The sequence below is a fragment of the Octopus bimaculoides genome, chromosome 19 (genome assembly GCF_046866305.1).
Source record: "Octopus bimaculoides isolate indiv1 chromosome 19, ASM4686630v1, whole genome shotgun sequence".
Lineage (NCBI taxonomy): Eukaryota > Metazoa > Mollusca > Cephalopoda > Octopoda > Octopodidae > Octopus > Octopus bimaculoides.
This window is the reverse complement of record NC_142946.1, coordinates 8,320,573-8,346,746: the sequence shown is the minus strand read 5'-3', so window position 1 is coordinate 8,346,746 and position 26,174 is coordinate 8,320,573. Positions and strand designations below refer to the sequence as shown.

General features: G+C 37.5%; 1 protein-coding gene across 1 annotated transcript in view; it reads right to left on the bottom strand.

Annotated features, from left to right (window-relative positions):
• Positions 1 to 26,174, bottom strand: part of LOC128250146 (diphosphoinositol polyphosphate phosphohydrolase 1-like) — a 240,291-nt gene that overhangs the window by 156,296 nt on the left and 57,821 nt on the right. The window lies entirely within an intron of this gene.

Genomic DNA, 26,174 nt, shown 5'->3' with positions numbered 1-26,174 from the left:
GACAGGAAAAAGGAGGCTGATTCACTGGTACAAAGGTAACACAGTTCCGTTAACAAAGGGATGTGGGTTCTTTTTCTGTTGAGGGCTTAAATGCTCGAAACACTTCACATCAGAGCAGAACACACTGGCTTTTCACAAGATGGCTGACATGCAATAAGGAAAGATGTGGGACAAAACTATCATGCGAACCTGTACAACTTACACCTGCACTGCAAATTAGTTATGATGATGATGATGACAATGATTAGAATAAAAAGGAAATAAAACAAAACTGACAACAGCAACTTTTACAAAAACTTCGAAAATGCACAATTGATTTAGCATCAATGCAAGGATATGGCGAAGGCTTTTTTTTCTTTCCTTTTTCAATATACTTTTTGGGTTTTTTCCGAAGTGTTCCATGTGTGCAGTAGGTTGCATCTCAGACTGGCACGAAGCCAGTAACAGTTCAGTCCCGATCTACCACTAAGTTGTATATCGATTGATCAATCAATCGACTGAATTATCACAATTAGCTCTAACATAAGAGATGTAAATTATCAAGATTTGTCGGGCAGCACTGTGAAGGTGGGGTGGGGTCGGGTGGGAGAAGTTCACTACATTGTGATATAATGCTCTTTTTTGACTTGTGGGCATTGAATGATATCCACAATTGTATCTAGAAGACAAGACACAAATAAAGAAAAATTAGAGGGTAAGGATAATCATTAATACAAGATAAACTATAGATAAGATGGTATTTAACCTTTTGTCATTTAAACCGGCCATATTTGACCAAAATATTTTGGCTCTTTTCTGTTCAAACTGGCCAGATCCAACATCTCACACTTATCAAACAATGTCATTTTGAATATAAACAATTGCATCATTGAAAATCTCGAAACCCCAAGATAATGCATGGTTAATTCAAAACAATGTCTATAAATTAATAAGCATTACACTTGACAAAGTAATCTGGATCATTCTCTGGGACTTCGACTCCTGATGTAGTTACATGAGCACTGTTGTGACATACAGTGTCTTGTGGGATTTCAAATCGAGAGAAACCTGCTATTCTCCCGATCTGAACACAGTTAATTCAATCCAGATAGAAAGGGAAGATTTCACCACAGGACTGGACTGGGTCTTTATTTGAGAACGAAAGGCAAAGTCAACACTAATGGGGTTGGAATCTGGTACTGCTCTGAAGATGACTCACAAGCCATTGTCTTAAAGATCCCTGCGAAATATCAAGGGAAATATTGACACCTGATGAAACGAATTTCAGAAGAATCTAACAGGTTTCTATGTAAATAACCCTCTGTTCTATCATGTAACTGCTTCTATTTCAACACACAGCTTCAGAATCAAGACATGTACAACAGTGGAGTGGGGGGTGGAGGTAGGTGGGGGGGGGGGGAGGCTGAATCAAGTAGAGTTTATACCGATACTGAAAGACATAAGTAATGTGATGATGACGATGATGGTGATAATCATGATGACGACAACGACAATGATGATGATGGTGAAAACCCGTGATGGTAAAGACAAGGTTAATGGTGATGATAATGGTGATAATGATGATGACGGCGGCAAGGTTAATGATGGTGATGACGATGATAGTAATGGTGGTGGTGATGACAATGATGGCAGTGTGTAAGAATAGGAAAATGCAGCATCAATGCAAGGATATTGCGAATGTATTGTTCTTTTTTTTAAATTTTTTTTTTTAACAAATCGCTCTCCTTTGATGTGCGCAGCTGGCTGCATCGTGGGATGGTGTCAAATCAATAAAAAAAAAAAAAGTTCAATTCCGACCCAGGTTGTATCGCTCGATCAATTAATTGATCTATCATTTATAATACGGAGGAAGGAAAATTCTCAAGACCTGATGGGCAGCTCCAAAGGGAGGGGGGTGTTTTCACTGTTGGAACTCTTCAGTATTAGAAAGTTCTTTCTGACAAGGTTGTGTGGAGATGACGGAGAGGGGAAAACGGAAAGCGTATGAGGAAATGAAGCTGTTGACTGGAGAAGGAACTGCAAGGGGAGACAATAAATTTAACCCTTCAGAGCCCTGGGGTCACTGTTTCAATAGTAATATCTATTTACATCTTTACGTTCTGAGTTCAAATTCTGCCGAGGTCGACTTTGCCTTTTGTCCTTTTGGGGGTCGATAATTTAAGTACCAGTTGTGTATTGGGGGGGGGGGGTCGATCTTACTGACTGGCCCCCTCCCCTCAAATTTCAGGCTTTGTGCCTAGAGTACAAAAAGATATTTATTAACATTATTTTTAATTAATCAAGCATGATCAAGTTGTGTCAAAAATTTCAAACGATGTGATTCTTTATTGTTAGAATAACATTGTAGGTTAAGTGTGAGAAGCCAGATCTAGCTGGTTTGAACACAAAATCAGAAGAAGTATTTGGGCCTGACATGGGCGGTTTAAGTGCTGAAGGGTTTAGAAGAGAACAGTCCAATGTTTTGTTCACATGCCACCGGCACAAGTGCCAGTAAGGCAAAGCTGGAAACGATCGTGCTCAAATGGTGCTTTTTACGTGCCACCAACACGATATACAGAACTCTATTAACTATTTATAATTTTTATTCTCCCTCGAATACATGCATCTACACACGCATACACGGTTCTTACGACCTTATGGCATACTTCATTTACATTTTATTATTCTTTATTATTTGAATTTTTAACATGTAATGTGTTTATTGATCCTGAAAGTATAAGAATGGAACAACACATCCTGTCCAAATACGTCCCATAAATCACTGGAAGCATGATTTCGTTTATTTGGATGCAAATTACTGACAACCGAAATTTTTATCTTCTCCTAAAAATTTTATATGTATGTACACACACACACACACACACACACACACACACACACAAGGGAGTGCTGAAAAGTTCCTGGCTTTAAGGCTATCACAAAAGGTCTGGTTGAAGGCCCAAAGTTCTGATTTCTTTTACAGGGCTTAAGAGAAACTGAAGGACTGCAGCAATAAGTGTGTGAATCTGAGACGAGGGTTAGATAAAATCATAACAAAATGATCCTCCTGTATTTTCTTTTATCCAAAGCCAGAAACTTTTCAGCTCCCCCTTGTATGTGTGTGTGTATATATACATACATACATACATACATACATACATACATACATACATACATACATACATACATAATGCAATGAAAACAAAAGCCAAGACAGGAGGCATGAGAAATAATTAAATCTGCTCACACACATTGGATGACCCACAACAGCAACACAATCAGGGCTGACTGACCGACTGACCGCCCTACATTCAAATATATGCAGCTGGTCTGATGCCAAATTTAGCCAGTCTCATCCAACCTATACCAGTATTGGCTAAAACATTCTGGTTGTAATAATAATAATAATAATAATAATAACGGTGGTGGTGGTGATGTTGGCGGTGGTGGTTATGTGGACAGCAACCAATTGCTAATTACTTTTCCGGAAAACAATTGATCACGTGCATGTACTTTTATAATAATAATAATAATAACAATAATAATAATAATAATATCTATAAATAAGCATGTCTCTCAGAACATGCAAATGTGTAAGTACATAAAATAACATAATTGCTTTCACCTTTATATGTATACACATCTACAGGTATACATACATGCAAACACCTTATTAAATGGACACACACACACACACACACACACACACACACACACACACACACATATATATATATATATATATACATAGATGTATTCTTTTCTTCTATTTGTTTTAGTCATTTGATTGGTGCCATGCTGGAGTGCAGAGATGGTGTGTGCATGTGTAGGGGGTGAGTATTGAAGAAAAAGACAGGATGGTCATGGCCAGAACGCTTTTGAACATAAGTTTACTTGAACAGTACTGTCTCGGGGCTAAACAACAACAGCATGGATGTGTTCCTAACAAATGTACCATGAGAGAGAGGGAGAGAGAAAGAGGGAGAAAGGGAGAGAGAGAAAGAGAGAGAGAAAGGGAGAGAGAAAGAGAGAGAGAAAGAGAGAGAGAGAGAGAGAGAAAGAGAAAGAGAGAAAGAGAAAGAGAGAAAGAGAAAGAGAGAAAGAGAGAGAGAGAGAGAAAGAGAGAGAGATAAAGAAAGGAGATAAAAGAGAGAGAGAGAGAGAGAAAGAGAGAAAGAGAGAGAGAAGGGTGTTATAACAGAGAGATAAAGAAAGGAGACAAAAAAGAGGGAAAGAATAGAAAAGAGTGAGAGAAAGACAGAGAAAGAGGTGGAGAAGTGCTAATGTGAAAGTGAAGAAGAGGAAAAGAAAAGAGAGAGGGGGGGACAAAGTGGAAGAGATAAGGAGAGAAAAGAAAGGAAGAAAGAAAGGTCTTTCCCCCCCCCCCCCCATGCCCCACCAAGAAACAAGAAGATTTTTCGAAACATGTGCTCCTGGTATACAGAAAGAATGGTAAACTATTTTACCAGAACAGAGGCCCCGGTGGTGGGGATGTGACGGGAGTGAGGAGAGAATAGAGAAAAAAACAACTGAATAGTCATAGCACACACACTCGCTCACACAGAATGTATGTGTGTACGTATATATATGTATATATATGTATATATATATATACATATATAAAATAATGATAATCCCTAATATGTTTCTCTTGCTGCCAACATTTAGACCTCCTTATGTCTCTGCAGAAATTGAAGACATTCATTCCACTTTGACAAAGAGCTGGAATTCTTCCAGCAAACCGCAACAGACTCGAAAAGAATGCTACTTCTTGTACGCACTGCCAAGACTATTATCATTATCATTATTATTATTATTACTACTACTATGGTGGCTGATTGGAAAAATCATTAGTGCCTTGCAGTAATTGCTCTAGTTCTTTGTACTTTGTACTTTCAGGGCTATAGAAGAGAGGATTATTATTATTATTAGCACACCAGGCGAAATGCTTAGCGGTATTTTATCTGTTGCTACGTTCTGAGTTCAAATTCCACCGAGGTCGACTTTGCCTTTCATCCATTTGGGAATAATAAATTAAGTACCAGTACTGGAGAGAAATTGCTTGTTAAACACAACCAACTGGTAAGGTCCCCGCATTATCATAAGCATTGTGGCTAGGGGATCTAAAGTGAGGAAAACTCCTTTCTCACTCTGGCCCCTATTCAGGGGTCTTGCACAGGATCATGAGGAACATTGCTTTCCTTAGAAAAGATAAAAAGCATAAAGAAATTAAAGACGTTCACCAAAATCTTTAGCACATTGATGAACCATTTAGATTATTGCAAGGCGTGTACATATTATAAATGATCCCTTGTTTAGTTTTTGGATGTTGATAATTTTGTAATCTTCCAGCAGACATCACATTTCCCTAGTGTGTCTTGATTCCTTCAAGAAGATTGGTGCACACACACACACATGCTATTGTTTTAATCCTCTGTACTTTAGTTTTATTCCGAGATGGACTGTATCCAAATTCACACATATATTGACATACATACACACACAAACGTGTATGTATGTGTATGTGTGTATATATATATATATATATATATATATGTATATATATATATATATATATATATATATATATTATCATTAATAAATCATAGGGCAGCAAAAAAAATTTTAGAAGTTTAATTTACCGCCAGTGCTATCAGTATGTATGTATGTATGTATGATTCTCCAGAGACTATGTTGCATGTTATAAAATGGATAATTTAAGAGCAACCGGGCCAGAATTGACCTTTAGAAAAACCAAATAAATGCCATTATTTACAAAAAAAAAAAAAAATTAAAATAATCCAGAAACACAAAATAATTTCTAAAATATTGAATGCAATAACAAACAAAGAAAGGCTCCATATTGTATCGCTCAATTTTTTCTCTTGCCCATTTTGTACGTATGTAATATGTTGGAGAGGCAGGGCAAAACTTCCGATGCCATACAATTCTCTGTAGAAACAGTTGCCATTATCAAAGAACTAATGTAATTCAATGATATATGAGTTTAATGCCATGATATTTGACTACTGAAAGAGGGTTTTGTGGATTAAATTCTCTGGGTTAAAGATGAGGGTAAAACAAAAAAAAAAAAGAAAGAAATTAGATGCAAGAAATGGCATTTTTGCTTGTGTTTTGTGGCCCTAAGTTAGTTCTCTTCTAGCAGACCTCAATGAGCCAAAGTGCTTCAATGAGTGTAGTGGGTTACACCATACAATATGTCCTTCCCATTTATTGGTAAATGAGGAGTAGCCATGCATCTTTTACACAAAGTAACCAACCATATAGCTTCTATGTAGGGTAGCCCTAAATCTTCTTTATGGCAGGACACCTGTGCTTCCCCCTCTGTCAGAATTTCACCTCTCAATACCTAACATAAAGCCATAAGTGAACAACATAGAGGGAGTGTCTATTTCCAATCTTCCATAAAAATATGTCTGGCCATGGGGGAAATATTAGTTCAGAACGGGTGAGGGTTGGTGACAAGAAGGGTATCCAGCTAGCAATAAAAAAATCTCCCGCAACGGATCGCATTTGACCCATACAAGCATGGAAAAGTGGACACTAAAATGATAATGATGGTGATGAACATAAGCTGTGTGAATGGCAAAATGGGATCGACAACACTACATTCTGGAGGAAAAAAAAAAGGCGTAGGAGTGGCTGTGTGGTAAGTAGCTTGCTTACGAACCACATGATTCCAGGTTCAGTCCCACTGCGTGGCACCTTGGGCAAGTGTCTTCTACTATAAGCTCGGGCTGACCAAAACCTTGTAAGTGGATTCGGTAGACGAAAACTGAAAGAAGCCAGTCGTATATATGTATATATATATGTATGTGTATATGTTTGTGTGTCTGTGTCCCCCCGCCCCCAACATCGCTTGACAACTGATGCTGGTGTGTTTACGTCCCCACAACTTAGCGGTTCGGCAAAACAGACCGATAGAATAAGTACTAGGCTTGCAAAGAATAAGTCCTGGGGTCGATTTTGTCGACTAAAGGTGGTGTTCCAGCATGGCCACAGTCAAATGACTGAAACAAGTAAAAGAGTAATAAAAAAACACCTTTTTAACCCTTAAATATTTAAACCAGCCCCAAGGCCGTGAGCTAGCAGAATTGTTAGCATACCAGGCAAAATGCTTAGTGGCATTTTATCAGTCTTCGTGTTCTGAGTTCAAATTCTGCCGAGGTCGACTTTGCCCTTCAGCATTTCAGAGTAAATGGAGTAAGTACCAGTTACGCACTGGGGCTGATGTTACTGGCTTACCCCTACCCCAAAATTGCTGGCTTTGTGCCGAAATTCAAAACCAATATTTAACCCTTTAGCATTTAAACCAGCTGTGTCCGACCAAAATATTCTCCTCGCTTTATGCTCGAACTGGTCAGATCTGGCTTCTCACACCAACCCTACACTATCATTCTAAAAATTAACAGTTGCCTCATCAAAATCTTAAAGCTACAAGATAATCCACGATTAATTAAAAACAATGTAAATAAACGAGCATTTCTTTTGAAAGATTAACATGAATGCCCAAGGGTTAAACCAGTCATATCCAGCTTAAATATTCTCCCTGTTTTATTTTGAAATCGGCCAGATCCAGCCTTTCACAACTACCCAACAACGTCACTCTAAGAATAAGCAATCACACAATCATAGAACAATGAATGATAATGAATGACTAATTCAAAACAATGTGAATCTATATGTATGTCATTCGACAGAGTAATCGCAACGATAAAGGGGTTAAAAATATAGACACAAGGGAAAGAAAGGGGACACAAGAAAGATAAAGCACAACACACACACACACATATATATATCATCATCGTTTAACGTCTGTTTTCCATGCTGGCATGGGTTGGACGATTTGACTGAGGACTGGTGGACCAGGAGACGACACCAGGCTCCAATCTGATTTGGCATAGTTTCTACAGCTGGATGCCCTTCCTAACGCCAACCACTCCGAGAGTGTAGTGGGTGCTTTTACGTGCCACCGGCATGAAGGCCAGTCAGGTGGTACTGGTGACGGCTACGTTCAAAATGGTGTATTTTACGTGCCACCTGCACAGGAGCCAGTCCAGCGGCACTGGCAACGATCTCGCTCGAATGTCTTTTCACGTTCCACTGGCACAAGTGCCAGGGAGGTGACGTTGGTAACGATCAACGGCCACGCTATATATATATATATATATATATATATATATATATATATATATATATATATAATGGTTATAAACAAAAATGCAAATTCTTTATTTTCATAATGTTACATCTAATATACAGACATACCACTGGATTATGGGGGTCTTAACAGATATAGATATCAGTTTAATAGATAAAGACAGCTTATATAAATACATTTCAAGAGAGAGAAAGAGAAAAAAACAAAGATTATCCCCTTGATATTCAACACACTGAAATTTACCATTCTTTGCAATTTTTTTTTTTTCCCCCTTGGATTGTTCCTTTTTTGTTGTTTTTATTTATTTATTTTGTTATTGGAAACTCTTTTGGGAATAAACTACACAAAAACATTATTATGCCATAAACAATATGGATAGCTGTAATGGACATAATTTTGGGCTTTTTTTTAATGTTTTCTGTTTGAGATGAGGTCCTGTGTTCTTGTTTATTCATCTGAACATCAACCCTGGCTGAACAAACATATCAAAGACACTCCAGCCATGCCTCGCTTGTTCTAATTTTCATTTCAGGCATTGTGTACCTTGGACTACATTATCCAATAAACACTTTTCATTTTTGTCTCTTTTTCAATGTTTTTTTTTTTTCCTGTTTGGTAAGAATTTTGCCAAGATGCAGTCTTGATTGTGTGGTAAGAAGTTTGCTTCGTAACCACATGGCACAGGTTCTGCCCCACTGTGTGGAACCTTGGGCAAGTGTCTTTTACTGTAACTCTGCACCAACCAAAGCATTGTAAGTGGACTCGGTAGGCAGAAACTGAAAAAAGCCCATCGCACATGTGTGAGTGTGTGTGTCTCTTGCACCATCACTTGACAACGTGTGTTAGTTTGTTTCCATTCTTATAACTTAGTGGGTCAGCAAAAGAGACCAATAGAATAAGTACTGGACTTAAAAAGACAGACAGGTACTAGAACTGATCTATTCAACTAAAACCCTTCAAGGCAGTATGGCCGCAGTGCGATGACTGAAACCAAAAGATTATATATATATATATATATATATATATATATATATACACACATATATATATATACATGTATATATATATAGAGAGAGAGAGAGAGAAAGTGTGTGTGCAGATACATATGTATGTCCTTGTTTCAACATCACACAGCAGTTGTAAAACAAACCTCACCGTCATACAAACAGGATCCTTCACCATTTCTAAGCATTCGTGGAAACATTGGCTTCAAATTTTGGCACAAGGTGAGTAATTATGACGAAGCAGGTAAGTCGATTACATTAACCCCAATGGTATCAACTGGTATCTTATTTTATCAATTCTGAAAGGATGAAAGGCAAAGTCAACCTCGGTGGAATTTGAACTCAAAATTTGAAGACAGTCAAGATACTGCTAAGCATTTTGCCTGGCATGCTAACGACTCTGCCGGCTCACCACCTTAATTCAGAAGAATATTAACCAAAATTTGCTTCCACAAATTCCATCTGACCCATGAAAGCATGGAAAAATGGACGTTAAAATAACAACAACGATAACAAGTAACAAATGAATGTAAATAAATTGTTATAAACACCTAAAATGATGGGGTTTTTTTTCTTCCTTATTTGAGTTTAGGAGGTGAAGGTAGATTAGATCACATGACCTAGAGAAGAGGAGAGTGTTATTTTTGTATGCTTTTTTTTTTTTTTGGTTCTTGATTATTTTATTTCTAAGCAAACCATTTCTTCCGCCCATCGTCAATATGTATTTCAATCCAGAGTTGTCATGGAAAACCTGCCACAGTGCAAAATATGTATGTGTATATGTCCATATGCATGTCTGCATATGTTCAGTGTATGTGTGCGTGTGTGTAAATGTGTGTACATATGTATGCGTGTGTATACATGTGTGTATGTGTGTAAATGTGTATATATGTAAGTGTTTGTATATATGAGCATGTGTGCGTGAGTGTACACGTAAGTGTGGGCACGTGAGGGTATGTCTGTGTGTGTGTATGTGCGAGCATATGCACGTAAGCAAGTGTGTGTGTGTGTGTGTGTGTGTGAGATAGAGAGAGAGAGAGAGAGAAAAAGAGAGTGCATGTGAGCGTGTGTGCAAAGGCAGCAGTAGCAGAGAATATTGGTATGTGCAGATGTGCAGACAGACAGATGTATATATGCACCACACACACAGACACACACACACACACACACATACACACATACCCCATGCTTACACGCAACCGCTGTTAATTCCAGCATGCTGATCTATCACACCGTGTAAATAATATATTTCAAATAATAATCATGATTTGAAAGAGACACCGGGATGACAGCTTAGTCAAATGGAGTTAAGTCACTTTTCCTGGCAATACCTGTTACCAGAAGCTTTTAATCTATCGACATACTGCACTGATCTGTACAACCTTGGTGTCTTTTAGTTTATCTACTGCGTAGAAATCAGCATCATCAGCAGCAGCATCATAACAATAATGGTTCAGAATATTAGAACAAGGACAGCAATTTTCAGAGAGATAATGTGGGTAGGTTGATTACATCGACCCCAGTGCGCAAATGGTACTATTCGATTGATCCTGAAAGGGTTAAGGGCAGGCAGAATTGGAACTTGGGTGAGTTGGCAGAAACGTTAGTGGCGAGTTGGCAGAAACGTTAGCGGCGAGTTGGCAGAAACGTCAGCGGCGAGTTGGCAGAAACGTTAGCAGGCCGGGTGAAATGCTTGGCGGTATTTCGTCTGCCATTACGTTCTGAGTTCAAATTCCGCCAAGGTCGACTTTACCTTTCATCCTTTCAGGGTTGATCAATTAAGTACCTATTACGCACTGGGGTCAATGTAAACGACTTAATCCCTTTGTCTGTCCTTGTTTGTCCCCTCTATGTTTAGCCCCTTGTGGGCAATAAAGAAATAAGAATTGGAACTTGGGACAAATATTACTAAGTATTTTGTCTGGCATAGTAACAATTCCCTAAGTTCATTGCCTTAATCATAATAATAATAATAATCCTTTCAACTAAAGGCACAAGGCCGGAAATTGGGCGGGGGGGAGCTAGCCGATTACATCACCCCCAGGACTCAACTGGTACTCATATTATTAACCCCCGAAAGGATGAAAGGCAAAGTCAACCTCAGCAGAATTTGAACTCGGAACGTGAGGACAGATGAACTATCATCAAGCAATTTGCCCGGTGTGCTAACCTTAATAGTAATAGTTTCAAATTTTTAGACAAGGCCAGCAATTTCTGGAGAGAAGAAAGATGATTACATCAACCCCAGTGCGTAACTGGTACTTATTTTATCGACCCCGAAAGGATGAAAAGCAAATTTGACTTTGGTGGAATTTGAACTCAGAACGTAATGCTGGACAAAATCCCACAAACCATTTTGCCTGGCATGCTAACAATCCTGCCAGTATGTTTCAGAGAAGTAGCTTAGTCAATTACATCACCCCCAGCACTAGACTGGTACTTTGTTTTATTGAACCTGGAGACTAAAAGACAAAGTAGACTTCACCGCAGCAGGGTTTGAGCTCAGAATTCAAAGATTCACAAGAAATACCATGAGACATTTCATCCAACACTCTGACAATTCTACGAATCCAGTAATTGTTAAAAGAGGCACAAAGTCTGAGACTTTAGGAGAGTGCAAACAATTTCAAGAGACCCAAGTACGTGGCAGTCTCTTTATTTAATCAACCATGAAAGGATGGAAACCAAAACCAACCCTGGAAAGATTTGAAATCCAATAATAACCATTAACTCTAACATTTACGCAAGCCCACATATTCTGCAAGACAGTGAAGCTGATTAAATCAAATAGTACACAACATAACATTCATGATTTATTAAAATTATCTCCACCTCCAAAGGTTACTGGCCTTTCTTTTATAACCAAACAATAAGCCTGGCTTTTGCCTCAATTGCGTGTCAACTCTGGAGAATTCTTGAATCTAGAGATTAATTCCCCTACTTACATGGAGCAGGTCTTAATTGCAGTTTGGTAATCATGGAGCTGGTCTTAATTGCAATTTGGTAATCATGACAGAATCTCCAGAAGCAGAGATAATTTAAATAAATCAAGAATTTATGCTGTATGGTATGAGTGTGTGTATACACACACGCACACACACATTTCGATGAGAATACACATATCCAAAATGGTGACGTACCAATGTTCCCACGTGGCAGACTTGATAATTGTTATGGGATTCCTCTTACATGAAACCAGTGGTAGCCTTGTTAATTCACAAATAAAGAACGTTTATTCACCAATACAGTGTTGAGCACTCATTCACACTGTTCTATATTACCATATATATATATATATACATACATATATACATATATATACATATATATATATATATATAGAAGGTTTAGATTTAGATTCAAGATTGAATATGGTACTTATGCGTAGGCACCAGAATATCGTATGGTATGGTATTATACAAAAACCATTCCAAAAGGATAGGTGATCAAAAATTCAAAATAAGCAACACGGATTTCAAAGATGATTGTAGTACGCACGTTTCATGCTACTCCATTTATTTAAGTAATGCGAGCATTACATTAAATGCAATATGAAAATGCATTTTCGTGCAGCTGAATATTGCTCTTCATATTGCATTTAATGTAATGCTCGCATTACTTAAATAAATGGGGTAGCATGAAACGTGCGTACTGCAATCATCTTTGAAATCCGTGTTGCTTATTTTGAATTTATATATATATATATATATATATATATATATATGAAGACACATGGCCTGGTGGTTAGGCTGTTGCACTCATGGTCGATAGATCATGGGTGCAATTCCCAGACCAGGTGACACATTATGCTCCTCAGCAAAACCCCTTACTTCATGTTGCTCCAGTACCACTTTTGACCAGTGGAGGAATGTTGACTTGCTTGTCCAGCCAGCAGGGGGGGGGGGTCACCCAAAGGCTAAAATGATGCAAAGTACACTGTGACCAGTGATGTGTAACAGGACCTGATAGTCTGGTCAGTCACTTGATCACATGATATATATATATATATATATATATATATACGACGGGCTTCTTTCAGTTTCCGTCTACCAAATCCACTCACAAGGCTTTGGTCGGCCCAAGGCTATAGTAGAAGACACTTGACCAAGGTGCCGCGCAGTGGGACTGAACCTGGAACCATGTGGTTGGTAAGTAAGCTACTTACCACGACTAAGAAAAACAAAAAAAAAAAGAGCAAAAAAAAATGACAGACAAGTTAAAAGGTAATATATTTATATTCATATACACCAGACAAGTTAGAATTGAAAGAGATACAAAACAAAAACAAAAAAAAAAAAAGGAAAAAAAAAAACTATTATAGAACTGTCAGAATAAAGAAACACACAGGTCAATGAAGTAACATAGAAGAATAATTTTACAAGAATACAATATCAGACAATGCTGCAAAAAAATGCCCGGCTACTGAAGAACAATGTGTCCTTATATTCTATGTATTACAACTACTACTACTACTACTACTACTATTCTTGCTATTACTACTGCTACTATTACTATTGATTTCTAACTGTGGTACAAGGTCGTCAGACATTTCGGCGGAATGGTGTAGTGGGTACACACACATACACAAAGAAATATATATATATATATATATATATATATATATATATATGTGTGTGTATGTATATATATATATATATATATATATATATATATATATATATATATATATATGTATACATATGTATGTACGTATATGTATATATACACACACACACACATGTATATATATATATATGTACACATACTCAGACACAAAAGTACGCATGTAATGATAAACATACAGAAACATACATAGCTATATTCAAACAACACTGTACTTCATTAAAAAAAGTATAAATACATATATACACACAATTAAACACTTACATATATATATACATATAGACATGCATATACACAAACGCATACATATATATATATATATATATATATATACATACATAAACACATACAAACACATATACATACATAAACACAAAGACATATATATATATATATAGAAAAATATATATACACACATAAACACTGGCAAACACACACACCCATATATACATACACATAGACAAATACACACACATAATTATACATACACAATCATATCATTATACACACATGCGTACATATATTTATGTGTAGAGGTCTATCTCCCAGTTTGTGTTAGCAAACCTACATATACATACATGTAGATACATACATACAAATGCAGATATATAAGTATGCCCACCCACACACACACACACACACACACACACACACATTTATTCCAGAGTTGCTTTATCAATGCCCAAAGGAATGAAGAGTAAATTCAACTCTAATGGGATTTGAACTTTGAATGGAAATGGAATAAACCTGACACCAAAAGGGATTTTGTTTGACACTCTACCGATCTCATCAATTCCCACCCTAAATAACAACCTACTATTAATATTAATATTAATAAAAAAGTGATAGATTGGTGGAATATTGCCAAAGCATAGAGAGGGGGAATAATTTGGAGTACTTGTTCCAAGGGTTTAGGTACTAAGTTCAATTCCTGCTTAGGCTGACTTTGCCGTTTATCATTCAAAGGTACGTCAGATGAAGTATTGGGCCGTCCGGAAAGTTTGTGCCGATTTTTAAAGGAAAGAAATAGGTCAATAAATACTTGCCATTACATTTTTAATCAACCAAATATGAACCATTTTGTTGCACAATGCGTCTCCATCTTTCCTTTAACTTGAAAATACCCTCTTCCCAGAATTGAGCTGGTTTCATGGTAAATAAGTCGAAAGGTAAGTTACTATAAATCGGCACGAGCAACCCAATACATGTGGTACATTTAATTGACTGTCAATTTGTACCAACATGCAGTAGGATAGCATGGGTACAGAAGTGTTGAAATCCTTTCCTAACCACGTGGTTTTCAAGGCAGTTGATGCGATGGACCAATGGCCGGAATACCATACTGTCACATAAATATTATTTACCAGAAACATTTAATATTACTACCAACATTACACACACACACACACACAAACAAACACAAACATGTACTGTTATCCACTCAATAAACTCCATCTGACCGATGCAAGTGTGATAAAGTGGACATTAGAATGACAATGATGATGAGAATATCATCAGCATATGCAGTGTTAATGCAAATTAGACAAGTCCAGCTCACTCCTAGTCTTTACACATTCTATATATACACACAGTAGACTCTCACAGTATGAGTGTCCCATTGTACGAGTAATTTGCTGTATGAGCTAAGACTCAAGTGAATTTTTGTCTTGAAGTATGAGTGGAAATCCACAGTATGAGCACACAAATCCTCCCATCTTTAATGTAATTCAGTTGATAAAACCAGTTTACAGATTTCTTTTGCATTCTCTTTTTTATAATTGCCATTTTACTTGTAACAACACCTTTTCTGTTTTAAAACCCATAAAAAAATATTTCTGAGTGCTTTTGTGGGCTGGAATGGATAAATTATATTTTACTTAATTTCAATGGGGAAAAATTGATTTGTAAAATGAGTAAATCATAAGACGAGCTCAGTCATGGAATGAATTAAACTTGTACTGCAAAGTACCACTATATATATATATGTATATATATATATATATATATATATATATATATAATGGTCTTAGCTTATTTTTTCCTTGGGTCTGGTCATTTTGGAGCAATCTCGAGTATAACCAACCGAAATTGCAAAGATAATCTGGAACTCGACTGAGGAAAGAAAACTCCGAATGACCCGTCCTTGTTTTCCTTGGATTGTCTGTCTGGATATTTTGTTGTCCCTTTTTTGTATCACCTAACTGTCTGGATGTTTTGCATTCTTGTCCCATTTTGTATTTTATATATATATATATATATATATATATATATATATATATATGTGTGAGAAAGTTGGTATGTGAAAGCACGTGGTTGGATGTATAAAAGATAATAAGAGTGAAAAAACTACAGAAGGCTTGTGTTACATGGTTAAAGTATATATTTAAATTATGTCAGAAAAATGTTATAAAAATGTTATAAAATCTTTTTGGTATATAAACATTGTATTTTGAGAAATAACCGGTTTCGTGTTGTCTTTTCAAATTTCTCTACTTCATTGTAACGTGTTCGCTCCAGTCTGATATATATATATATATATCAGGCACGTGCCGTTAGTGATTACTCAGGGTAGGCAGTTGGTGATCTTTATGTAGTAAAACACACAAAAAAATAAGCAAAACATAGGCACGTGACTGAGTTGAAGACAGATTTACTTCTGCCTTTATAACACGTAAAAAAAACATTGTTGAAGAAATGTACGCAGCACATGTACTACAGCAATACTATGCATAGCTTTAATACTGAGATTGAAAGGCAGGGGTAAATTATGCCTACCGAATCTACAAAAACAAAATATTTTGCATTTTATGCATAGCAATCAGAGAAACCATCATAATTTCATTGAATTAGGTGCATATTCTGCCAGAAAAGGGAAATGTTTCTATCGATCTATTTTATTCAGGAGAGGCACAGCCGACCTTGCCTACCCAGGCAGCAAATCCCTGATATATATAGAGACACAAGCTACTAATTTCCCTGTGAAGAAATGAGTATTCATTCTAATTGCATCAACCCTAGTTTTTTTAACCATCCAAGGCAGGATAGAGCACGTAGTGTAACTGCAGTTTATTTCTCACAATAACGATAAAATACATGCTAATATAAAACATATTTCAGAGATTACACACACACACACACACATGCACACACATGCACAAATTACATAAGCAAAGCGATATAAGCTAATAAATATAGATTAACAAATTATCACCAGTTTTTTATGCTTTATCTAATGACATGTCAAGCGAAATAAAAAGATAACAGCTAACGCTTTCCCATCCAGACTGACAATACATGGATGCATGCTTAGATGCATACATATGCACGTATACATACATCCCTATATGCACACATACATACAGCATATAAGGGTGCATGGCTATATACATATGATGATGATTTATATGTAAGCATGTGTGTATGTGTAAGTACCAAGAGGAAGACAGAGTGAAAGAGAAAATGTATATGCAAAGAATATTGTGTACAAAATAAAAATGAACTGGAGTGACTTGAAACAAACTGCCTTGCCTGGTAAAGAAATCGAACCCATAACCTTATCTTACAATATCGACCCAGCACACTAACCACTAGGCTATGCCCCATTACATATAAAGAAGAGAACTCATTTATTCATTATACAAATAATGGTAATAATGTATGAATGGAAAACACTTTTTTCAAATGTATTTTGACATCAGGTTTTGGTCTCGTTACTGGAGTGAATGTTAGGAAACGCTATACAGAACAAAGTACGCTGTTGATTATTTCTAGTTTTTTACCAACTCTTACATGCAGATTAATAAACAAAAAAAGACAATATTATTATTAATCTCTGTATTGATCTGGAGAAAGACCTTTGACCGGGTGCCAGGCTCCGAAGACTAGTGGTCTCTAAAAAAAAACAAAAACTATGTACAGATGAGTATGTGTGTGTCTGTGTGTATACACATTTGATATATATATATATATATATATATATATATATATACATATATATATTTACAGATACATGTATATATACATACATATATATAAGAGGGATGGTATTATTAGAATACCATCACAAGTGGAAAGCAAATATCATACAGGCAAATTAATAAAATACATGTACTAATATATATATATATATATATATATGCGTGCACGCGCGAGGAGTATGAAGAGAAACAGGCACCAATTTGGCACTAATTTTAGAACTGGTACCAAGTTGACCAGCATTACTCGTGCTGACCTAGCAGAGGTAAGACGTTTTTAATGTTCACTGGAATTTTTTCCTACCAGGCCTGTAGTAGATCTGTGACCGTTTTGTAGCATCAAAGATCGGTGACTGTCGTACGCTGACGAAGGATAAATACCCAGAAACTCGAGTCCGTGCGTATCACGTCAGATCAACGATGGGAAAGATGACTTCCCTTTGCAAATACAGACAGGGCACAAATGCGTGTCAATAGCCAGCTGGAAGAGATGTTCTCTTGGGGCTAAAAGCAACAGTAACATTCACCCTTAGGGTTTAGCCGCATTTAAGTGGCAAATATCTGGCTCTTGTGCGGGTGGCACATAAAATACACCATTTTGAGCGTGGCCGTTGCCAGTACCGCCTGACTGGCCTTCGTGCGGGTGACATGTAAAAACACCCACTACACTCTCTGAGCGGTTGGCGTTAGGAAGGGCATCCAACTGTAGAAACTCTGCCAAATCAGATTGGAGCCTGGTGTTGCTATCCGGTTTCACCAGTCCTCAGTCAAATTGTCCAACCCATGCTAGCATGGAAAGCGGACGTTAAACGATGATGATGATGATGATGATGATGATATATATATATATATATATATATATATATATATATATATATACACACACATACATACATATATTGACTGAGTCTATCAGTACATAAACTAGTGCTATGCATGTGGCTTTAAGGGCCTTTGACTCTTATTTCTAGCAATGTAGGTGTTGCAATGCACCTCTATTCACTATTAGTGACAATTGAATTCTCCCTTTTTGATTTCATATTGTGTCTAACCACTTTTATTATTCTAAATATACATATGCATATATATACACACACACACCTTATATATATATATATATATATATATACATATATATAAAGAGAGACAGATAGATATATAAATGTGTGTGTGTGTGTGTGTGTTATTTCTTTACTACCCACAAGGGGCTACACACAGAGGGGACAAACAAAGACAGACAAACGAATTAAGTCGATTATATCGACCCCAGTGCGTAACTGGTACTTATTTAATCGACCCCGAAAGGATGAAAGGCAAAGTCGACCTCGGCGGAATTTGAACTCAGAACGTAGCGGCAGACGAAATACCGCTAAGCATTTCGCCCGGCGTGCTAACGTTTCTGCCAGCTCGCCTGTGTGTGTGTGTGTGTGTGTGTGTGTGCGTGAGCATACATAATTACATGTAATGTTCATAGACGTTGGCTAGGAAAAAAAAAAACCATTAAGTAAACATTTGTAGCTGTGTGAATGCGTGAGTGTGTGTGTGTGCGCACATGTAGCTGAAAAATAATGAATGATGTAATGAACCACATGTAATAAGGACATTGTTGTAACAAATATAAACAAAAAAAAAAGAATATATATATATATATATATATATATATATATATAAACAAAACAATATGATACAATGCAATGCAAAAATAAAATAATAAAAAAAAAAAAAATTACCATTTCAGACATCAAAACATTCTGATATTGTTTATATACAAACAGCAGCTGCTTTTAATGACATCATTATTCCTAATATACCAATGACATCACCGATAGGTATATTGATTCATCATCATCATCATCATCATCATCACCACCCCGACCCTCATGATCACTGCCACCTTCACCATCATCACCATCATCATCGTCATTATTCTCTCCCTCTTATTACCCTTCCCCGTCGTCACCACCACCCTCGTTATTCCTGCCCCTTCCCCCATCATCAACCTCCCCCACCTGTCATCACCACCACTACCATCATCATCATCATCATCATTGTCATCATTTTAACATCCAGTTTTCTGTGCCTGCATGGGTCAGATGATAACTTTGTTGTGACAGGCTTTCCTGTGGCCAGACGCACTTCCTGCCACTAACGCCCACCTATTTCCAAGCAAAGTGATATGACAGACGGCCAAGACATGCATTTGCGGAGAGCTAAACCAACGACATCGTTTTTACGAGCAGTGACCTTTTGTCTACAATCAACATGCACACATCCAGATAAAGGGAATACAAACAGGTACAGACAGACAGACAGATGGATGGATGGATAGAAGGAGAGATAGACAGATAGTTAGATAGATAGATAGATAGATAGATGTAGAGAGATAGATAGACAGACAGACAGATAGATGGAGAGCTGGACAGATAGATAGCTAGATAGATAGATATAGAGAGATAGACAGACAGACAGACAGACAGATAGATGGGTAGAAAGATAGACAGATAGATAGATAGAAAGATAGACAGACAGACAGATAGACAGAAAGATAGAGAGATAGACAGATAGACAGAAAGATAGAGAGATAGACAGATAGATAGACAGACAGATATAGATAGATAGACAGACAAATATAGATAGATAGACAGACAGACAGATAGACAAACATAGATAGATAGATAGCCACAAAGAGATAGACAGACAGACAGATAGATAGATAGATACAGAGATAGACAGGTAACTATATCGATACACATATGAACTGGCACTCTGTCGGTTACGACAATGAGGGTTCCAGTTGACCCAACCAATGGAACAGCCTGCTCATGAACTCAACACACAAGTGGCTGAGTACTCCACAGACACGTGTACCCATAACGCAGTTCTCAGGGAGATTCAGCATGACACAGAAGGCGAGAAGGCCGACCTTTTGTAATTACAGGTATGTTCATTTTCGTCAGCTTTGTGGACTGGAGCAACGTGAAATAAAGTGTCTTGCTCAAGGACACAACACACAGAAATCAAACTCCCAACCTTACGAACATGAGCTAAACACCCCTAACCACTAAGCCATGAGCCTTCATATACACACACACACATATATATATATGTATATATTTATGTGTGTGTGACTGTGTCTATGTTTGTCCCCCTCCAAAACCATCGCTTAAGAACTGATGTTGAGGAGTTTATGTCCCTGTAACTTAGTGGTTCGGCAAAAGAGACCAATGGAATAAATACTAGGCTTACAAAGAATAAGTCCAGGGGTTGATTTCTTCAACTGAAAACCCCTTTAAGGCGGTGCTCCAGCATGGCTGCAGTCAAATGACCGAAACTAGTAAACAAATACATATATATATTTCGTTTGGGATTTGGTTTGCAAGATTTTTTATGTGATTTCGTGGTTGAAGCATATTCTGTTGTGTCTGGGGAGAGTCATTTTCTTATTGTGCCTCAAAATTTAACACACTTACCGGTAAAATTTCCACCTATTTCTTATTTTTATTTTCCTAAAATTTTCGTTGCGTCTTGCAACCTTTTCAATATATATATGGCAAATGAAAGATGGAAGATGGAATATATGAGAATTTATTATTAATCCTGACAATTGTCTCGACATCTTGCATTGATCCCTTATGGGTGGGACACTCAACAACTGGTTCAGGAGCATCCAGTGGTGCAGATGTATCTCATCGGGTGATAAATGTATACAACTCGTTAAAATAAGTTCCGCAATGCAACTTCTCATTTTGTAGAAAGAAAAGCAGCCAGACAGAGGAAATATCTTCATTTATGTAGAAGATCAAAAATAAAATCACAGATGGCAAAAAGAGAAACGAACAAACAATCCAGCGAGAAAAGTATTAAAAATAACCGTTAACAAATATATATATATACATATATGCATATGTGTGTGTAACATAAAGGGCTTCTAGTCAACTAAATTTTACTCAAAACACATTGGTCAACCCCTGGTTATAAAACAAGACATCAGTCAATAGTGTTCACATAGCAAAAACAAACCCTCAGTCGCATGGACGTTTAGCCCACTTCCCAACCACGTTAAAGCGTAAAAGTAGGAAAAAAAAAAGCAAAAAAATATATAAATAAAAATATTGTTGCTCAACTGCATGTATTACAGTTGTTTAGAATCATTTTTCTGAACAGGTGTGACTAAATCAATCACACCTGTGTTTCTGTTTTTTTTTCTTTTCGTTAAACTGAAGCGATTACTGATTATTGGTTAATTAGCCAGACCACACCAGATCTATTCCTAATGAAAAATAGAATTCTGTTTTTGCCTTTGTTTATCAAAGCTGCCATGTGTTATGGCAAACCAGAGTTACATGTTTACGTATTTTTACGTTCTGGGTTCAAATCCTGGTGAGTACTACGTCTCAATATCTCATGTCTTTCTTTACTTTTCTTTTTTTTTTCTCCCCATTTTGAAACTGAACTGGTTATTAATTATTAATTAATTAGCAAGACCAGACCAGATTTATCTTAACTTTTCTTTTACTCGTTTCAGTTATTGAACTGTGGCCATGCTGGGACACCACCGTGAAGGGATTCAACTCAAATCCCACCCCCAGTGATATTTCTTTTTTTTTAAAGTCTTTTTGACATTTTATTGATCCTTTTTGCCATCTGTTAAGTTATGGAGGGATGTAAACAAACCAAGACCAGTTGTCAAGAAGTGTGAGGGAACAGAAACAAGCACGAGAACTCACACAACATCTATACGTAGGCCTTGTGCTTCCAATAGAAAGGATTAACATGTATGTATGCAAGTGAGTTTGTATATATATATATATATATATATATATATATATATAATATATATATTCTTTTATTCTTTTACTTGTTTCAGTCATTGTGATTGCGGCCATACTGGAGCACCACCTTTAGTCAAGCAAATTGACCCCAGGACTTATTCTTTGTAAGCCTAGTACTAAAAAAAAGCCTACCACATGTGTGTGCATGTTACCTTCTCTTGACATCATGTGATAGCCGTAAGTTGTAGAGTGTTACCGTCATATAAGCAGGGTCGTTTGTTTCCAATCTTCTGCAAGAGACATGTCCAGCCAGGGGGAAATATTACCCTGCCCTGCTTGGAAACAGGTGAGGGTTAGTGATAGAAAGAGCACCCAGTCGTAAGAAAATCTGCCTCAATGAATTCCGACGACGCTAAAATGATGGCGGCAGTGAAGATTTCATTGTTACACATTCTGCTTTCTGTTGTACAATCACTAAACGAAGATACAATCTTGTCGCATTGATTTGGCTTAATCTCAGTTCAGCAGTCTTTAGACTTCTGCAACCTGCCAGATTGCATAAACAACGTTGTTTGTGCAGTGTACAGACATCTGCCGTCTGCCAGATTGTATAAACAGCAGATGTTTACCATTTTAGTTACTTTTGATCATAGATACAGGCATGTCGGTGTGGTCGAACTCGCTTCTCAGCCGCATGGTTATGAGTTCAGTTCAACTGAACAGCACCTTGACCGAGTGTCTTCTGCCATAGCGCCTTGGTGATTAACACTCTTTCAGAGAATTTGGTGAACTGAAACTGAAAGAAGCGCATCGTATGTGTGCATCATCATCATTGTTTAACGTCCACCTTCCATGCTAGCATGGGTGGGACAACATGTTTATGTATAAACATGTATATGTGTGTATAACAAATAATAAACGAGTATATGCATATATACGTACAGGTATGTGCATACCTATGTCTACCTGTATATATAGGTGCATATCTGAGTACCGGACATTGCAAACAAAACGTAGACAAGAAAATAATAACCAGAGTACGGAAAACACACAGGTCACATACAGAACATTTTCCTTCATCAGCTACCCCCATTTTAACACCGGCGTTTTGAAGAGTAGGGCATATATATGTGTGTGTATATATATATATATATATTTATATGTATGAATATGCGTGTGTGTGTGTGTGTGTGTATATATGTATGAATGTGTGTGTGTGTGTGTGTGTATATATGTATGAATGTGTGTGTGTGTGTGTGTGTGTGTGTGTGTGTGTATATATATATATATATATATATATATATATATATATATATATATATATATATATATATATATATATGATGCTTACTTAGACAAAGTATACTGAATCAAGTTAACTATGCTTGGATGGCCTTCTTGATGCCAATCCTCACCTGTTTCCAAGCGAGACTGTATTTCTCCAAAGCCAAACATGTTTTTGCAGAATACTGGAAATGAATGACAATACTTTGTGTGACAATGGCTTACATTTGCAACTACTGTGCAATGACAAGGAAACACAAGCACACACACACACACACACACACACACACACTCACACACACACATTTGTTATTGTTGGCACTCCGTCGCTTACGAAGTCAAGGGTTCCAGTTGATCCGATCAACGGAACAGCCTGCTCGTGAAATTAACGTGCAAGTGGCTGAGCACTCCACAGACACGTGTACCCTTAACGTAGTTCTCAGGGATATTCAGCATGACACAGTGTGACAAGGCTGACCCTTTGAATTACAGGCACAACAGAAACAGAAAGTAAGCGTGAGAGAAAGTTGTGGGGGAAGAGTACAGCAGGGTTCGCCACCATCCCCTGCCAGAGCCTCGTGGAGCTTTAGGTGTATTCGCTCAATAAACACTCACAACGCCCAGTCTGGGAATCGAAACTGCGATCCTATGACCGCAAGTCCGCTGCCCTAACCACTGTGCCATTGCGCCTCCACACACACACACACACACATAGTGTACATATGGGTGTGTGCACTATGTGTATGCAAGTGTCTGTGTTCTGCTATCATGCAATACTTGTAAACAAGTGTCACAATCATATAAACAGTTTCATTTGTTTCCAATCTGCAATGAAAATATGTCCGGCCATGCATGAAAACAGGCGAGGGTTAACAACAGGAAAGGCATCAAAGCTCTTTGAAAATCTGCCTCAACAAATTGCAGCTGATCCGTGCAAGGATGGGAAAGCGAATACTAAAAACATGATGTTTACACACACAGAGATATTTTAAAACTCAGGCAGACTTATTGTTCTCAGATAACCTGCTGTCTGTACGACTCCCCGTCAGCCAGGTGAACTATGGCAATGTGGAAATAAAGCAATCTCATAACTTGGAGATGATAGGGCACACAGAACACGATACGGTGGGCCAATACCTTATCTACTGCGAACGATAACCAAAGGAGTTCACCTGCACTGACTGACTGTACAAGAGTTTATACATACATGCATGTGTGTTTATGTACACACACACACACACACACACAAAAAGAGAGAGAGAAAGGAAAAGACATTTATAGATATGTATGTGCGGGTGTGCGTAAATGTATGCATGAGTACATCAAGAGTGAGATTGGCAGAGACAGAGAGAGAGAGTGAAGCAGAGACAGGTGTCTCTTGTTTTATTCACCCTGAAAGGATGAAAGGTAAAGTTGACCTCAGCAGAAATACACACACACAAAGAAACACAAAATCACTCACCAACTCAACACACACACATACATGCAGAATCACACAGCAACTCACTCGTAATCACACCTACACACTCACAGACACACACTTGCAATCATACCTACACACACACACACACACACAACACACACACTCTTGCAATAACACACATACATACACATATACTGATTTCCAGTTCATGACTTCAATATTCAAAACAAACTTACACTTGTGTGACAAATAACTCCATGAATAAATGATAGACAAGGAATTAAAGATGTTCACCACCACAGCCAATGCCATCATCTGACCACCTCATGGCTGATTTTTTTTTACTGCTTTGCCACTGACCTACAATCCTTAATCCTTTAGTTGGCCCAAGGTGCCATGGAAGGGGACTAAACACAAAACCATGTGGTTGAAAAGAAAAAAAAATTGCTTAATCACAGCCATGACTGAGCCTTACTACATATAAAGCTACAGCAGCCACACACTTGAGAGTAACTTCATATCAGCAGGCACCCTGCTTTCATTAGGCACCCTGCTTTCATTAGGTACCCTGCTTTCATTAGGTACCCTGCTTTCATTAGGTACCCTGCTTTCATTAGGTACTCATAAAGTTCTGTCCAAACATGAATACTCTCTCAGTTCTCTCACTCTAGACCCAGTACAACATCCTGAGAGTGAGAGAGAGAAAGAGAGAGAGAGTGGGGGGGGGGGGGCAGAGAGGGACCACTGCATCAGTAAAGGGCAAGTACATTTCTTTCCATCATTGACCCCCTAAAAGAATGAAATGTCAAGTATGACTTGCTGAAATTTGAACTCAGAAAGTAGTGAACCGGAACGAATATTCCAATGCATTCACTCTGATGCTGTGATGAAACTAACAACTGGCCACCTTAACACACACACAAATATATACAT